We start from the raw sequence: 6,773 nt of genomic DNA on the forward strand, positions 1-6,773 counted from the left end.
TAAAGCTTAGCCCTTGGTAAAAGCTTGGATAAGGTTTAAGATTATCCCGATATTAAAATCTCTCAAGTTATTGGTCAACCCATGTAAAACCAAGGTTTAAGGTTCATGAACACAACTCGTAATAAAAGCTTGCTTGGTTTAAGAACTTGAAGACTAACCGCTCTAAGATTTGTGTTTTTGGAGAGATAACTAACTGCTTCAATCTACCGTGTGGACATAAGACTAATCGCTTCAATCTATCATGTAGAAAGGAGACTAAACTCTTTGATCTTCCGTTTGGAAGAGAAGACTCAAACTACCATATTCCAAATTCTTGTATTGTTTGGTTGGAGGTCAATCATCTTTCCTTGTATAAGAGGGTGTTTACGGTGATTTCCGGTAAACAACCGCTAGTCTTCCAAACTATAATAAATATGATTTGGTTACTCGCAGGATCGACTAGATTGATCCTAGGACACATAGTCAAGAAGATTGTCATCAACGTTCATTCGAACCATATTCATTATTTGTCTTCTTCAATAAGCGTTGTTCGATTAAAGAACAAATAGTCTTGACAATCACTTTGTTATATATAAATGTGACAGCGAAAAGATAAGTAACATAACATAGAAAATTAAAAGGACTATTGAAACGTAAAGAATCTTAAACTGCAGAAATGTAAAAGACTTTGAAAGTAAATAACATGAAAGTAATTCGAAAGTAAATGACATTAAAGTAAAGATACAGAAATGTAAATGGCAAAAAGTAAACGAAATGCAGTAATTCTGGAAGATATTTAAAAACAAAAGATAATACACATGTATTAAAATGGTGGTGTCATACGTACATTTTCTCAGCGAACTCTTTCTCTTAACGCTTGATACTTGAGTAAATATGTGAGTGATTTGTACAAAATGAACACACAGAATCCTAACATTAAGACTCCTATTTATACTAGTTTCGACCTTAACGGTCCTATACTAATCTGCTGCCACGTTTCTCATAAGAACTTCTAGCGATGCCATCTGTTACTTGGACAGTTACGAAACCGTCTTCGAATTTCAAATCTTCCCGCCTGAGTCTGTCTTCGACGCGTGGCAGTGTATTAAACAAACACTACGAAAAAAAACACACGCTAAGTAGTAATACTTGAATATATTTATAAATTTGTCTAAGTCCCCGAAGACACATACTTTTCACTAGCTTTCAGTATTCATTATCTTCATAGCGAACTTAGAAATCTTTACTCTCGAAGCATGACCATCAGTAGCCATTCTTTTATTTTTAAGGGATGGCCATCAGTAACCATCTTTCCTTCGATTTTCTACTTCTTCGAAGGATAAATACTACAAAACGAAATCTTCAGCTAACAAATTGCCCCCAATAAATGCCTGTTTCGAGAGTCAACAGAAATAGGCGTTTCTTGTCATTATAAGATTTCGTTCTTTATTGATCTTTGAGAGTTCCAAGACTGCTGACTAACGTCATAATCATTGATGACCCTGTTTCCGAAACGTCTTGTCATTTTCAAAGATGTCTTCTCATAACTTACATTCCCACGTTTTAACCTTACTTCTTGATCATTACTCCTACATACTAGGAGTGAAGCTAACTTTATTCGACCGCCGTTGGATTAAATCACCAGCCGCCACGTATTCCTTGGATTTTACCCAAAAGATTTAAAAAGGGTTTCTGTTAAACCTTTAAATACTTGGTCTTGCACTTCTACACAACCTTTCATTCCTATTTCTTCATCTTCTTCAAAAAACCAAACATCTTCAATCTCTTCAAAATATCGTTCTCTTAATCAGAAATTTCTCTATGGCTTCATCTTCAAATGTTCTTCAACCTGCTCTGAAGCTCTAATCAACAACACGGTCTGGGGAACAAGAGCACGTTCAAAACCCTAACACCGAAGAAATACGCGCTATTTACGCCTCCCAGGTAATCATTCCCTTTGAACTTTCTGGAAAATCTCTCGCTTTTATGGGTCCATTACCAGGTGAAAATATCCCATCTCTGAATAAATTCTTCCCTGCTTATTACAAGACTAGACCATTAGTTAGCAAAATTAGGATAGATGAAGATGGCTGTTTTCCCTCAGGAAAATCCGCTAACATGGAAGAAACTCCAACTGTAACTTCTTTAGCTTTAGCGAAAATTAGGTTAAACTATATGACCAACTCTGTAAAAGTGTTTAGGTCAATTCCTTTGGCCAAAGATCCTGATTTGTACTATGCCTGGTTAGAAAAAGTAGAGAAACAGAAAGAATCCTTCTGGAAATCGTTAGGAATATACGATTTGATTCAACTGTCAAAGACAGGTTTAGAATACAACCAACCCATGTTAGTAGCAGCGGTTCACTTTTGGGATGCTTCTCACAACACTTTCCATCTCCCCTGTGGAATGGTTACCCCTACTCTTTTTGATGTGGCTGCGATTACAGGACTTCGACCAACTGGCGAAACCTTCGATCCTAACGAAGTGGATAATGATGCTATTGGTTTTAATGAATCACAAGTCACTTATACTGCATTCATCCAGAAGCATCATATTACCACCGAAACGGCAGTATCCGATGAAGAACATATTGCTTTTCTAGCGCTATGGCTTTCACGATGTGCCTTCTGCTCAAGATCTATTCAAGTTGCAAAGAGATACCTTTGCATGGCTAATCAGTTGCATGCTGGAAAAAAGCTCAACCTCAGCCAACTGCTTTTAGGGTCTCTTTATGAAAACCTCAGCGAAGCTGCAACCCTCACCAAGAATTTCAAATCCGGTAGTTTACTTTATGCTGGCCCATTCTGGCTATTACAACTGTGGCTTAATGCTACATTCGAAACTCATCTTCCCTTTCGAGGAAACGTCAATGAGGAGGATAGCAAAATCAAGAATCGAACTATAGAAGGGACCAGGTTAGCTTACCTAACTCCAAAAGAAGAAATTGGAAAGCTTCGTGAACACTTCTTGGCGTATTCAATGATGTTTGCCCGACGTAACCAGTTCGATCCTTCTATGGCCCCCTTTGTACACAGAACAATAGGTCCTGAATGGTTTACTCGAAAATTTCCATCAACATCTCAGGATCAACAAACTGAGTCTATGGAAATTTGGGAAGCCTTTCTGACTCCAAGGTTATTTTCCCATCGCCTTCGACCATCAAAAGGTTAATGTATTCTCATGTGCTACCAACCAAATTTGGTCTCGAGACAGTTTGGGTTGGTTCAAATAAAACCCAAGTGTTTATATGAGAAAAGAAACCATATGTGTTTCCATACCTTGTACTTGACTGAAGAAGAATGTAAAACAAAAATCAACAAATACGTTGGCACCACCAATCTTCCTCCTGTCTCTTTCGAACCTGCTTTTTATTCTACACCAGACTTTCATCAATGGTGGACGGATTATTATAGCTCCCAAATCTTTGATGCTGATAGCCTTGCTCAAGAACTAACTGCAGCTTTTACTGATGTGCAGGAGAATTTTCAAAAAGGTACTTCAACTCATATTAAAGAAATCCAAGCTTTTCAAAAATTCTTTGAAACTATCTACAGGCCTGATGATCTTAGTCGGACCATTCGTGAGGCTGCAGTCATTTTGCGCGAAAAGTTTTCCGCCAAACTGGATAAGTTGAAGTTGCCCTCGTATGTTCGACCAGAACTACGTTATGAAGTGGCTTTCAAACTTAATCCTCCAAAATTCCCTCCACTACCAAGTGCTGATTTTGGTGTGGCTCTAAGTCCTCCTTTCCCAGACTGGTTCGTGTGTGGGAATGCTCTCAAAATTCTTCGAGAGAGTACCAAAAAACGCGCTGAACGAGTGGTTCCGACTAAGCATACCTTGGATACTTTCAAAGGACATCTTCATATAGATCTTAAACATGTTCGTGTCCTGACCCCAATACCTGAAGGTTTGGATTAAGACAATCTTTTCGACTGACTTTTCTTTTCTTTGTTGATATACTGATTTCAGTTTCAACTACAGCTGTTGCACGAAGGAGGAAGATCAAGGAAGCTTCTGCCCAAAAAGATTCTGGGACATCTAAGAGCAACAAACCAAGTGAAAGTGATTCCATCGTTACTGGCAAGAAGCCCACGGTACATACTCATCTCATATTCTTGATTTTGTACAATCTGTGAGTAGTATCCATCTTACTTATCGTCTATTTGCCAGAGCTCGAAACCCCCAACAGGTTCGAAGCGGAAAGCTTCCTCGACAGCTGCCTCAGATGGCGAAGATAAATCCCCTCCCCAAACTAGACAAGGACACAAGAAGAGACAAAAAGCTGTTACCCCTTCAAGAAAAGGGAAAAGGATAAGCCCCTCTAAAACTGTTTCTCCTGGTGATAAGGCGTCCTCTGAAGAGTCTCCTTTGAAAACTGCTAGTAATGCTTTCGTTGTGGAAAGTCATAATTCAAGTCCAGACAATATCCCAACCAAGGTATTTGGGTTCTACCCCACATATTATCTTGTGATCTTAACCAAATAATTAGACTGACATTTACCTTGTTATTGCAGGAAGACGCTGGCACTGCCACTTCAGGTTTCAAGGACCATGGCTTTACCATTAATGTTGACAAACTTTACGGTAATTGTCAAACTTTAACTTTCGTCAACTAAACCCCTCAAAGGCTTATCTTTATGACTAACTTTGCTCTGTTTAACATAGGTACCTCTCAAAATCAAACTCATGTTCTCTCGCCAGTCTTTGAAGATGTTAGGCCAATTGCTACCATATTGCCTAATGAACCAGTCGAAGAAAGTCACTCCACTGACGAATCCCCACCTACTCATCAAGACAAAAATTTGGAAGAAGATCACCCATTCTCAGGCAGCGACAATGTGAACCCCCAAACACATGACAGTGAAGATACTGCGTCGGAGCAAGATGCTATGGAAGAAATTTCTCAACCAGAAAAACAAGATCCTCAAGGGACTTCGACTCTTGATACGAAAACCATTCCTGAGACAACTTCGACGCTTGCCCCCGTGAAGCCTACTCCTTTGGAGCTGGAACAACTTAAGCAAACTGATCCTCTTAGTTTCTTAAAGGCCATCATGGATGCGAATACTTCTTCGCCTTCGGAACTTAATGTCTCTCCAGCTGCAACTGTAGAATCTAGTGATAAAGAAGATATTCCTAGCCTCCTCCGACAAATAAAAGAGAGATTCTTTGGGGTCAATCTTGTAGACGTCCTCAACCGGGAACCTATTAAGAGTCACAACTTAAATCAACTTCTAAAGAAGGTAGATTTGCTTCAAGTTTCCACAGAAGTTTCAGAGGTAATTGTTCTGTTAGGCTCTCTACTCGAGCAACTCCAGGCCAACATTCTTCGAAAGCAAAATGTCGAAAAAGAGCTATCTGAGACAATGGCCTCTCATGACTCTTCATGGAACTCTGCTGTGGACGCAACGAAACAAGGTGAGGTCCTCAAGCTTAAACATTCAGAAAATCAGAAGGCCTTTGATGATTATGAGAAGAACATCAACTCCTGGAAACAAGAGATAAAGGCACTCGAGGACAAGATAAAAGAAGCTGAACGTTGTCAGGCAGCCATACAAAAATCTAACCAACAAGATTTGCTCGAAGTGGTGCAGTCGGGAATTAGACATTTCGAGACTGCACAGAAATTAGTGCCAAAAATCGAAAGATTGAAGAAACAACGGGCACTAATTGAGCTTCGTATGTCTTCGTGGGAGACTCAATACTTGAAGATCAAAACGGATCTCCCTAAGGATTTTAACTAGATGTTTTCAGTCCTGTTACTTGTTGCACCTTTGTTTTGTAATCGAAACTACTGTAGACTCATAATATTTGTATGCTTGACTCCCATTTATATCTATAATGTTTGCCAGCATTACTTTTAGCGAATCTAAACATTTCTGCCAAAATATATCTTTAGATTCTCTACAGTGCTTTTTATTTAATGCGACGTGTAGAACCTGAACATCTTTCGCAGCATCCTTGCCTCTAGACTTGACGTTTCCCCTTCTCTAGCCATAATCATTATTAAACAGTGACGTCACTTTCTCCAAAACGTCGGTTTAAGACGTGCGTGCATCAGTTTCATGATTACTTCTCAACTTCCAAGGGCGGGAAACGGCGGAAGCCATAACTTCTTTCTTTGGAAAACCAACCGCAGTCCAATCACTCATTAACAATTAAAAACCACCCTTCAGTATTCCCAGTCTATATAAAGGGTCAAATATTGTCTTCATTTCTTCATTCATGCGCTTTCTCTCCAAACCAAACACAGAAAAAGAAAACACACAACTTCTCTCTCAGAACACCTTTCTTATCTTGCAATGGCTGAGACTCTCTTCTTTAACGACATCAAAGCCCTCATCAGAGGCGAGTTCAGACTCTCTGAGGATGAACTTGTTCGTCATTTTATCAACATCGAAAACCTCTTTGTCAACCAAGAACTGGACTTCTATTTTGAAGAAGTCTTGGAGGGTGCTATTTACCCCAACATGGTGGCAGAATTCTGGATGAATGCGTCTTTACGCATAGATCCTGAAGGTAGGACCACCATTGATTCTGAAATTCGACACGCTCGTCTCAACATCACTCCCACCACTATTGCCAACCTAATAAGATGCAATAACTCTGGTGAAACTTTTGATGACAACAGTTTCAGCATGACTACTCATCTCATGTTGAGAACTCTTATGGACAATGATCGCTTCAGTGTCAAAGTCATCAGGATCTGGCACCAGATGCTCGTGGGGAACTTCCAACCTCGGCGGATCGATGAAAACAACATCATGGTTGAAGACTTGGAGTTTATCCTC

This window comes from Vicia villosa, unplaced genomic scaffold, assembly GCF_029867415.1.
Source record: "Vicia villosa cultivar HV-30 ecotype Madison, WI unplaced genomic scaffold, Vvil1.0 ctg.000212F_1_1, whole genome shotgun sequence".
Taxonomy (NCBI): Eukaryota; Viridiplantae; Streptophyta; class Magnoliopsida; order Fabales; family Fabaceae; genus Vicia; species Vicia villosa.